The following is a 12,500-nucleotide window of genomic DNA, read 5'->3' on the forward strand; positions in this document are numbered from 1 at the left end:
TTACCGTTCTGTCTACCTGTGTGTGTGTGTGTGTGTGTGTGTGTGTGTGTGTGTTTACCTGTCAAAATTGTCACTAATATTGTGGTTTTGCGTTGAGAAACAGAGAAAAATAATAACATTGCAAAAGAAGCCTCAAATTCCTTACCTGTCCGTGTTTACCTGTCAAAATGATCACTAATATTCCTGTCTTGCCTTCAGAGAGAGAAAAAAAATAATGGGTAAGGAATAAGAGAAAAACGTGCATAACAGAGACACTACCAACAGTTGTGATTAATTTAGCATTCCATCCTAGTCTGGGCAGAGTCAATATTAATTCTAACATCTTGTACAGGCTGGGAGGAAGTGATTAAATATTCCCGGGAGATATTTTACATTAATGATGCTACGGCAGGAGGGAGGCTAGGGTAGTGGTGGTGGTGGTGGTGGTGGTGGTGGTGGTGGTGGGAATGAGAGATTGAGAGAGAGATGAAAGGAAGAAAGGGAAGAGAAAGGAAACGAAAGAAATGAGAAAGAGAGAAAAATGGAAAGGGTAAGGAGGTTAAAGAAAGGATAAGGAGAAGGAAAGAGAGGTAGAGAGAGTTATAATAAGCGACCAAATAGATAAATAGATGAATATACAAATAAGCAAAAAAAAAAAAAAAAGAAGAGAGAATAAATTTGTTACTTGTATATGACTAACTAAATAAAAAAAATGTAACTAAATAAACTGATAAATGGAATTGCCAAAAAATAAAGATATGAAGATGAAAGAGAAGAGAAGAGAAAAGAAAAGCAAAGAAAAGAACAAGAGAGAATGATAATGATAGGAGAAAAATGACAAGATAATACAGAAAGGAAGGACAAGGAGGAAAAGAAAAAATGGAAAAGAGAAGAAGAAAAACGAAAACAAAACTGAATAAAGAGGAAGATAACGATGAATGAAGAAAAAAAGAAGGATACGACGAATAAAAACAAAAAAGAAAACAAAAGAGAATAAGAAGAAAAAATAAACCAAACAAAAAAGGTAAAAGAAAACAATAAAAACAACAAGAAAAAAAAGAATAAACACTTAAAAAATAATAAAAAAACAGAAATAAAAGCAAAAAAAAAAAAAAAAAAAGAAAAAAAATATGATGGCGTGTCACCTGTTACCTGCACCTCACCTATGCATCTTTCCGTGAGCACCTGTGTTACCTGTGCTGGTCCGTGTACAAAGTTAATGCGTACTCGTGAAAGCGTGAGCGGGGCTAACCTTTGAAGGGCCCCGTGAGGTGAGGAAAGGTGAGGCCGCTGCTACAATAAGTTACCCCACACCTGACTCACCTGCCCCGCCACCTGTCTGACTTTTTTTTATACCTGTCTCTTATTGGGTGATCTGTCTGTCCAAATTCTTCATGTTTTTTTCTTTTGATTTTTTTTTTATTTATCTAAGGTTTATTTTGGTTTATCTGTCTAATCTCACCTGTTCATTCAGTTAGTCAGTTAGTCAGTCAGTCAGTCAGTCAGCTCTCCGTTCATTAATTTGACTGGTTCATGTATTTTTCTTTATTGTTTCTACGCTCATCTGTTTCTACCTGTCTAATCTCACTTGTTCATTCAGTTAGTTAGTCAGTCGGTCAGTCAGTCAGTCAGTCAGTCAGTCAGTCAGTCAGTCTGTTCTTCATTCATTAATTTGACTGTCCAACTGTTTCATGTTTTTTATTTTTTTTTTATTTTGCTTCTTTGTTTATTGTTTCTATGTTTATTTATCTCTACCTGTCTAATCTCACCTGTTCGTTCATTCAATCAGTCAGTCAGTCGGTCAGTCAGTCAGTTGGTCAGGCAGTCAGTCAGTCAGCTGTTTATTCATTCATTCATTCCTTGTCAAACAGTTAGTCAGTCATTCGGTCATTCGGTCATTCATTCATTCACTCACTCACTCATTCACACTTCAGATAGAAAAAATCAGAACACCAACAAATTAGTAAACAAACAAACAAGTGAATAAAACCTGAGTAAACTGCTTTAAATATTACGAAAAAAATAAACTGATGCATGGACAGGCTCGGCTTAACCCTTTTGGCCCATTAAGTGGTGATTATGAGCTTAAAATATATATAAAATAGTCCTAATTTGCATCTATATTGGATGTGCTGTCTTGAAAGGTGGTGGTGATGGTAGTGGTGGTGGTGGTGGTAGTGGTGGTGGTGGTGGTGGTCATACAGGTAGAGGCAGATTAATTAATGGTTCTGTATGCGCACCTGTCCATCACCTGTTTGTGTTTATTCATTATGTGAAGTTTTGTTTATTTGTATCATTAAATATTTTTTGTTGTTTTCTTTGATTTGTTCTTTGTTGGTTGGTGGTGTGTGTGTTTATTTGTATTTCATAATTCATAATTTTTCTTTATTATCATCATTATCATAACAAACATTTTGCTATTTTAGTATTTTTTTGCTCTTTTTCACTTTTATTCATCATCACAACTATAATCATTTCCGCTCCTACTCCACCTCTCTTCCCCCCTCGTCCCCTCGTCCCCTCGTCCCTTCGTCTCCAGCTCCTATTCACTCACGCTCGTAATGAAGACATGTCACCAACTCAGTCCATCTACACCGATCAATCATGCACGGGCCGCCAAGCTAATACGGCATAGATACGCGCTGCGATATCTACACTTACCTGCCACACATTCCCTGCATTCACCTAACCCGTAATGGCGCCGCAGGTACCTTTGTTGCGTCGCCATCACCGGGAGTGGCTGAGGTGGCGGCCAGGTGAGGGAGCGTTTATTAAGCAATGGCAGGTGTGTCCCTCTTCTCGCCAGGTGTTCGGAATGGCCGGCGGTTTGTCATTTTGATGGTGCGTGTTTCCCCAGTGCCTCTCCGGTGCCATTTGCGAGGCATTTTTGACGAGAAGCAGGTGAGAAAGGTTGTACAGGTAACACGTGTTGATTGGAAGCCACGTGTATCGTTTACTTGTACTTGGTTGTCTGATTCGTGTTGTTATTTTGTATGCATTGTTTGTTTTCCTTTTTTTTTTGGTTTATTTGAGTAGTTCTTTGTGTGGGTGGCCCCGCGTGGGATTACCGCCGCGGTGTGCAGATGGATGAAAATGTATAGGTTTGTTCGTCATTCATGTTTGTTTGGTCAAGGTTTACTTTCCGAGACTTATGCGAAGGTCTAGGTTTGTTCTCGTCCTCGTCCTCCTTTACCTGCCGGCTTTAATTCACCTGTTCTTTCCTCCTTACCTGTACCTGATAGAATAACTTACCTGCTTGAGCAATTGTCTTCTTGTCTTCCTCCTTTTCCTCCCCGCCACTATCATCATCATCCTCTTCCTCCTCCTTCTCGTCTCCTTTTCATTTTCACCAGGCGAGAAGTAATACGAGGCAAAAGGTCGCGGTGGTGGTGGGGTGTGGCCAGGTGCAGCGTGCAGGGTGGGGCGCTGCGGGGCTGTGTCGGCGCTGCGGTGGGCCTGGTAGGACTGTGGAGGCCGCGTCCCGCCCCTTAGCGCCATCAATCATGCACCACCTGTCAGTTACACGACACCCGGACACACATAAAGTACAATATTACAATGCTTGCTGCCTCTTGCTTGACCGCCGCTTGTCAACACAGAAAGTGAGGGAGGACTTGGTGGTCTGGCGTGGGTGGGGAGGCGTGGGAAGGTCTAGGAGTGAGGAAGGGGTGAGACAGGATAAGGGAATGCAGAGGTGTGCTCTTTGGAAAGGGAGATTGATTAAGGGAGTCTCATATGTTTCAGTGCCTTGTTTCACCTCTTGACGGGATCTAGTGGAAGTTACTCTTGTTTTCGTGGGTGTGGTGTGAGGTGGTTTTAAATGAAGGTTTACGGGTTCTTGTGGAAATTATTGTGGTTTTTCAAAGATGTTTTCAAGACCAGTTTTTTTTCTTTTTTTTGTGAGTAGGAGGGAAGTCGGCCAAAGACAACAAGAATTGATTAAAAAAGACCTACTGTGGTGTTGGTCCCGGAAACATGGTCAAAAGAGTTAGCCAAATGTATGGGGTTGATGTATGGTTGTAAGATTATAGTAGAAGTTATTGTGGTTCTGAAGGATGCTTTCGTGATTCTAGTGGTTGTTTAAAAAAGACGAATGGAAGTGTAACGGCTTCTAGTGAAAGTTATTGTGGTTTTCATTGATATTTTGGTGATTCAAGTAGTAAGTTAAAATGGCTTCCGATAGTTTTGTTGTAGTCATTATTGTTCTTAATGAACTGTAATGATTCTGATGGCAGCTTAACACGGCTGGTCATAATCGAACAAAGTCTGGTGAACGATATCAAAGTTATCAGTAACATTTCCGTGACTGATGATCTTTTCTAAACCCCAAACCCTCCCTCCCCACCCAAAAAAAAAAAAAAAAAGAACGAAATGAAACTGAAATGAGACGCCGGCTAATCATCAGGGTGGCCTTTGAAATTAGTCGTGATGATAGAACAAAGCGTAGCAAAACACTTGACAAGATACTCTGTAGGCAAAGGAAGGGACGCGCTGAGTGGAGGACCAGCGAGGGAAGGCCAGCGAGGGAGGAAGGGCCAGCAAGGGAGGGCCAGAGAGAGAGGGCCAGTGTGGGAGGGCCAGCAAGGAAGGGCCAGTGTGGGAGGGCCAGCAAGGAAGGGCCAGCAAAGGAGGGCTAGCGAGGAAGAACCAGCGAGGTAGGGCCAGCAACGGAAGGCCAGCAAAGGAGTGTCGTGAGGCTGGTCCAGCGAGAGAGGGCCAGCGAGGGAGGGCCAACGAGGGAGAGCCAGTAAGGGAGAGCCAGCAAAGGAGAGCCAGAAAGGAGGGCCAGCAAGGGAGGGCCAGCAAGGGAGGGCCAGTTATGGAGGGCCAACGAGGGAGAGCCAGCAAGGGAGAGCCAGCGAGAAAGGGCCAGCGAGGGAGGATCGGAGTCACGGGTCCAGACGCGGACATAGAAAATATACCTTGTTGTTCTTGTGATTTAAAGTTCTGGTGACGTGAAGGTGACATACAGGTGAATGATAGTCATTAGAATAAGTTACATGTCTTTTTACGTGTTGGGAAGTCGGACTGAATGATAAAGGTTGTGGTCGGATACACACACACACGCACACACACACACACACACACACACACACACACACACACACACACACACACACACACACACACACACACACACACACACACACACACACACACACACACACACAAACATACCTTTTTTTTCTCTTCTCATCAATCCCTTTCTCTTGTGGAAAATCTGTTACTGTTTCTCAGGTATATTTACAGGTGAGATTAAATTAGGTTCCTCCAGGTGTGAAGGATAAATTATACCTGTTTTGTAACAAGGCAATGATTTGGGACTATTTTTATGTTGATACGTTGAAAAAGTATTGGAGAAAGCAAGGCTGGCAATTCCTCTCTCATTTGAATATCAGCGCGAGTGACATCTTTGCTTCCTTTGTTTGCTTGTCTTGTTAGTACGGTAGACAAGAAGGGTGAGATTAGGTAAAGAAGGGCTTGGTGAGGGATTGATCGGGTTGGGTTTGGTTAGGTAAAGTTAAGCTGGGCAGCGTTACATTAGATATGATATGGTTAAGATAAGTTAAAATAGTTTAGCTTAGGGGTAAGAAATTATGATAAGCAAGGTAAGGTAAACATTGATTAGATAAGGTAGGATAAGGTAAAAAAGGTATTAAGTTAGGTAAGGCTAGATAAGATAAGATAAAGTTAGGTTAGGATAGATAAGGTGGGGTAAGGTGAGGTTATGGATGATCAGTTAATGTCAAGTGTGGCTAGATAAGGCATGACCAGGTGTGGCTGAGGAAGGTTAATTAAGGTAAGGTAATGTTAGGTTAGGTTAGATACTAGTATGGATAAGTAAGGTATTGAGTTATGATACGGTGGATGTGAATGAGTGAGTGAGTGAGTGAGGGAGTGAGGGAGTGAGTGAAGGAGTGAGTGAGTGAGTGAGTGAGTGAGAGTGTGCAACTTTCACTCATGTAGACTATTGATAAATGTTTAAGGACACCACATAATTGATAACCAAGAGAGAGAGAGAGAGAGAGAGAGAGAGAGAGAGAGAGAGAGAGAGAGAGAGAGACAAAGACACAAAGACACAAAGAGAGAGAGTGAGAAAAAGTAAAAAAAGAAAAAAAAAAGATAGAGAGATAGATAAAGATAATACCCGTTGATAGAGAAGATAGAGAAGAAAAAAAAGAATAGAGAAAATGTTGACAAATTGACAACACATCAAAGTTTCGAGTGGCCTTTAGAAACACGGACCTTTGAAATACTATGAAAAGTTTCACGTTCTTCACTAAATACAATGAATTATGGAACTTTGACCACTGACAGCTGAAGAGAAGCTTAGAAATTGCCTTCAGGAAACGTCGTGCAATTTCGCTTGTGTCCTCTTTACTTATTGAAGATGATAATGATGACGCCGTGGGTTTGTTCATTTATTCATTTACTGACCAAGAGAGAGAGAGAGAGAGAGAGAGAGAGAGAGAGAGAGAGAGTTTTGGTAGTGGTAATTTATGGTTCCTTCTCTCTCTCTCTCTCTCTCTCTGTATGTATGTCTGTCTATCTTTTTTGTCTTTCTCTGTTTTTTTCTGTCTATCTGTCTGTGTTTGTCTCATCTGTTTGTATCTGTTTCTCTCTCTGTTTTTCTCTGTCTTTTTTCTGTGTCTCTGTGCCTAGTTACCTCCCCCCGCCTCTCTCTCTCTCTCTCTCTCTCTAGGAAAGTCATAACTGGCCCCTCCTTCATAGATTTCCGTGTTATATTGCTTCTCCTTACTTATTCTCTCTTCATTCTCCCACCTGTTCTCACCTGCTGTCGTAAAGTTGGCGTAAATATTAAAAGGTCAATGGTAATGGGCGGAAAATACATAAAAAAGATAGTTATTTATCCCAAGTGTGCGTAATGAGTCACTATGTTTATATGTATGCAGTTCGTGAAATAGAAGAAAATAGAGAAAAAGATTGGAAGTTGGTATATATTTTTTCATGTAAGTGATTTTAAGTAATGAATGACAGTAGTGGAATTTTTTTTTTGTAACTTTTTGTGATGAGGTTAGCTTGGATTGGGTTGGGTTGGGTTAGATTGGGTTGGTTTTAGGGTTTTGATTTGGGTTAGCTTAGGTTAAGTTAGGTCAATGTGGTGTTGGTTGAGTTAGGTTAAGTTAGGTTAGGTTAGGTTGAGTTTTAGGGCTTTAATCTGGGTTAGGTTAAGTTAGTGTGTTGTTGGTTGGGTTAGGTTAGGTAAGGGTGGGGTTGGCTGTGTTAAGTTAGGTTAGGTTAGTTAAGTTAGGTTAGGTTAGGTCAGTGTTGGGTTGGGTTTTAGGGCTTTGATTTGGGTTAGGTTAAGTTAGGTAAGGGTAGTGTGTTGTTGGTTAGGTTAGGTAAGGATGGAGTTGGCTGTGTTGAGTTAGATTAGGTTAGTGTGGTGATGGTTGGGTTGGTGTGGTGAGGTGGTTGGGTTGGTTAGTTAGGTTGGGTGATGGTTGTTGGGGGGTTGTTTTGAGGTCAGGTTAGGTTAAGTTAGGTTAGTGTGGTGATGGTTGGGTTGGTTGGTTGGTTGGGTTGGGTTTGGGATGTTTTGAGGTCAGGTTAGGTTGGGTTAGGTATTACTAAACGTTTTCTTGTATTGTTGTTTGTTTAATGTAACGTATGGGTGTAATAACTAATGATTTTAATGATTTTCGCTACTGCATTTATATGATTAAGTAAAAATTTAGTAAAGGGAATGAGAGAGAGAGAGAGAGAGAGAGAGAGAGAGAGAGAGAGAGAGAGAGAGAGAGAGAGAGAGAGAGGAAAAGAGGTTTGTTTAAATATATTAGAAGATTTTTTCTTAAATTTATAATGAAAAGTCAAGTAACATTTTTTTTCATGTTTCATAAAGAAAACTTATTTCCTTTAGTATTATCAGTATTTTTCCTTATTAAAAGCTTGAATGAAATACTGTAGAAGTTTAGTGAGTATATGAACACACACACACACACACACACACACACACACACACACACACACACACACACACACACACACACACACACACACACACACACACACACACACACACACACACACACACACACACACACACACAGAGTAATGTCAAACAACCAATAGCAAGAAAAAGTGGTCGATTCTAATTACTTGTTGAGCGGGAATGTTTGTGTCACGCTGTACAACACTTCTTGAAATTCTCGCTAAAACACCTTGATAATTAAATAGCGTTCAGGTGACAATGAGAGAGAGAGAGAGAGAGAGAGAGAGAGAGAGAGAGAGAGAGAGAGAGAGAGAGAGAGAGAAAGAAAAGAACATGCTTCCTTTCACTATTACTACTACTTATTATTATTACTGCTGCTGCTACTGCTACTGCTGCTGCTGCTGCTGCTGCTGCTGCTGCTGCTGCTGCTGCTGCTGCTGCTGCTGCTGCTGCTGCTGCTGCTGCTGCTGCTGCTGCTGCTGCTGCTGCTGCTGCTGCTGCTGCTGCTGCTGCTGCTGCTGCTGCTGCTGCTGCTGCTGCTGCTACTGCTGCTGCTACTGCTGCTGCTACTACTACTGCTGCTGCTGCTGCTGCTGCTACTACTACTACTACTACTACTACTACTACTACTACTACTACTACTACTACTACTACTACTTATTTATAAAGCTTTCACATTAGAAGTGAAAGCAAACACTAATGTGGACTGTGCATATTGCCTTGCTTTTGTAATTGTCACTTAATGGCTGGCTAAGTTTGCGAAGGAGGAGGAGGAGGAGGAGGAGGAGGAGAGGAGGAGGAGGAGGAGGAGGAAGAGGTGGTAACTGATAGGTGTGCTCGTATGCCACTCTTCTTTTGTCTTCCTCTTCTTCCTCCTCCTCTTTCTTCTTCTCTTCTATATCAATTTCTTTTCCTATTTTTGTATATTTCACTTTCTTTTCGTATCTATAAACATTCTCCATTTTCTGCTTCTTCATCTTTACAATTTTTCTGATCAGTTATGACTCTTATATTCTTCTCCTAAACTCTTCTTTCTTTTTCTTCCATCCCTTCTTATGTTCCCTCTTTAGCAGCCACTCACACGAAGGACTCAGTGAGAGGGAGAGTGAGAGGGAGAGGGAGAGGACACCCTTTAACCTTTACAAGTTATCAGTGACATTATTTCTTCATCTTCCAAGTCTTTACCTTTGTTTTTTCTTCCTTCTCTTATTTCTTGTTTTTTTTCCTTGTCTTTTGTCTTGTATTAAATATGTGCGCGTCTATTGTGGTTTGTATCTGTGTTTGAGAGACAGACATACACACAGACAGACAAACATGCGCACAGACACACGTACACACACCTAGAACACTAAATATAAGAAAGGAAAAAATAGAACAAAGTGAAGAATCAAAGGTAGAATAAAAAAAAAAAAATCTTCAAGTTATCACGTCTGTCTATCTGTGTGTCTGTGTGTCTGTGTGTCTGTGTGTCTGTGTGTTGAGGGGAGGAGTGAGTGAATCTTGCTTCTCAGTCTGTGTTCAGGATGAGGGGAAGCGGGGCGGGCTCTGAGGGGAATGGTAAGAGGGAAGGTGGTTGGTAACTCGGGCGAAGAATGAGGATCAAATATTGTGAATTCCGTGACGTGTGTGTGTGTGTGTGTGTGTGTGTGTGTGTGTGTGTGTGTGTGTGTGTGTGTGTGTGTGTGTGTGTGTGTGTGTGTGTGTGTGTGTGCGTGCGTGTGCGTGCGTGCGAGTACGTGTGAAGGTGCTGTATCATCTCGGTCATGTGGTGTAGAGAGTAAGCGAGTAAGAGACTGAGCGATTGAACAAGTGAGTGAGTGAGTGAGTAATTACATTTTTTCTCGTAAAGAGCATCATAAGCAAATAAGTAAACCCACCACCACCACCACCACCATCTTCAGGAGGAGGAGGAGGAGGAGGAGGAGGAGGTGAAGATGCCAGCCGTCATTCACTATTCATGGCGTGACCTTTGTGATGACGGCCTCTTATATCGGGAAGGTCACCGCGTTTCAGCTACCCATAAGAACTTACCGAAAGAAATCTTGAAAAGGCCGTTTAGTCGCGGACAGATAATGGGGCGTGTCTGTTTCTACACCAAATTTGCCACGAGGGAGAGATGGTGTGGGTGGGGAGGGAGAGAGGGAGGGAGTAAAGAATGAAGGAGGGAAAGAAGGAAGGAACGGCAAGAGGACATGTGAGTATTCTTGTGGATGGAGGTGGACTGAAGGAAGGAGGGAAGAGTTAAAGGAAGGAATGAAGGAATATATAGGAAGAACATACACCAGAAGGGAAGAGTGAAGGAAAGGGTGTAGAAGGAAGGAAATAAGGAAGGAGGGAGGAATAAAATGATAGGAGGAGGGAAGGAGAGATGTGAAAGGAAGAAAATAAAGAAAGATGGAAGAATTAATTGAAAGATGGAGGGAAGAAGAGGTATGGAAAGAAGGAAATAAGGAAGGAAGGGTGCGGAAAAAAAATGAAAGAAATATAGAATGAGGGAAGAGTGAAAGGAGAGAAGGAAGAATATAGGGTTGTGGAGGTAAGGAAGAACATAAAAGCAAGGAAGGAAGAAGGAAGGGATGTGGGATGAATGAGTGAAGGATGTAAGGAAAGGAGTTGCGAAAACGAGAAAGGAAGGACATGGAAAAAAAAGAAAGGAAGAAAAGAAAAATGAAAAAATAACAGTTGAGGGAAAGAAGAAAGAAAAAAGAAAGAAGGACGACGATGAGAGAAAAGAAGAAAGGAAGGAAGAAAGTAAGACAGCGATGGAATGAAGGAAGAACGTGGAAAATGGAAGGAGAGGGGAATGAGTGAATGAATGAAGGAAAGAAGGAGAAAAGAGTGAAGACATAGGATATTCTTGCTTGTGTGGATTTCAAACTAATACACATAATCTAATAATTCTTAACATAAACAAATATCAATATAAACCTGATATACTGAAATTCATGTGGTATGGCTTGATATATCCTTGTAATTACCTGAGTTTACCTGTGTTTACCTAAATTTACCTGTATTAACCTACCGTAGATTAGTAATACAGTTTTTTTTATTTTACCTTCGATTTTCTCCTCAGATGAACTAGAGTTTGGCAGGTAAGGTTAATGAAGGGTACAGGTGTGTCCTTGCCTTGTTTACCTGTGTTCTTACCGGTGTTTTTTTTACCTTGTGTTTGGTGGGGAAGGGAAGTTCAAGGTGTTGTTAGTAATTTAGCGTGGTATTCAACTGTGTGTGTGTGTGTGTGTGTGTGTGTGTCCTTGTTGGTGACCTAATCTTGAGTTTTTGCCAATTTTTACCTGCCTTATTAATCTGTAGTGGTGTTTGGTGTGTTTGATTTTAGTTATTTATACTTATTTTTAAAAGTAGCAAACTATGATGACTTTTGTAGTACTGAAGTATTACAAAAGGTATATTAGCAGTGGTGGTGGTGGTGGTGGTGGTGGTGTCAGCCTTACGTTACAGACACTTTACTTTATTTAACTAACAAACGTATTACAGGAGATATATCAATAGTGGTGGTGGTGGTGGTGGTGGTGGTGGTGGTGGTGGTGGTGGTGGTGGTAGTGTCAGCCTTATGTTACAGACACTTTACTTTATTTCACTTACAAACCTACTACAAGAAATATATTAACAGTGGTAGTAGTAGTGGTGGTGGCGGTGGTGGTGGTGGTGGTGGTGGTAGTATTGGCTTTACTTTACAGACACCTTTACTTTATTTCACTGATTTCACTTACAAACTATATCAAAACCGGTGGTGTTGGTGGTGGTGATGGTGGTGTTGGTGGTGGTAGTGGTGGTGATGGTGATGGTGGTGGTATCGGCCTTACTTTATATACATTTACTTTATCTCACTTACAAACGTACTACAGGATATATTTTAATAGCTTTCGTAGTAGTGGAGGTGTTGGTGGTGTTATAAGCCTTACTTTACATACACCGTTACTTTATTTCACTTACAAACAGCACAAAGTAGTAGTGGTGGTGGTGGTGGTGGTGGTGGTGGTGGTGGTGGTTTGCAGTTTCTTCCTGAAAGTTTGCTTCTAAGTAATTCATGCGTGGGTGTCGTGAAGTGATTGTAAAGTGCAAGGTGGGACTGATGTGGTGAAGTGCAGCTCGTGGTGAAAGGTTAAGCAGTTCACCGTCCTCACCACTCACTCACTTCACTAGTCATGATGATGATGACGGCAGTAATTGGAGTGGCGATAGTAATAATAATAGTAATAATAACGAGAAGATCCATGCATTATTATTTTTATCATTGTTATTATTACCTCTTATGCTATTGACTGCGCTTGACGTGAGGAGGAAGAAGAGGAGGAGGACGAAGAGGAGGAGGAGGAGGAGGAGGAGGAGGAGGAGGAGGAGGAGGAGGAGGAGGAGGAGGAGGAGGAGGAGGAGGAGGGCATTGCAGCATTTAACATCACAGCAAACCCTGGATTTTCTCTCTCTTTCTCTCTCTTACCTTGAAATTTCAGTCTGTGTATAATGTTTGGTGTGTGCGGTGATGGTAGAGAGAGAGAGAGAGAGAGAGAGAGAGAGAGAGAGAGAGAGAGAGAGAGAGAGAGAGGGA

Source organism: Portunus trituberculatus, chromosome 34, assembly GCF_017591435.1.
Source record: "Portunus trituberculatus isolate SZX2019 chromosome 34, ASM1759143v1, whole genome shotgun sequence".
Taxonomy (NCBI): Eukaryota; Metazoa; Arthropoda; class Malacostraca; order Decapoda; family Portunidae; genus Portunus; species Portunus trituberculatus.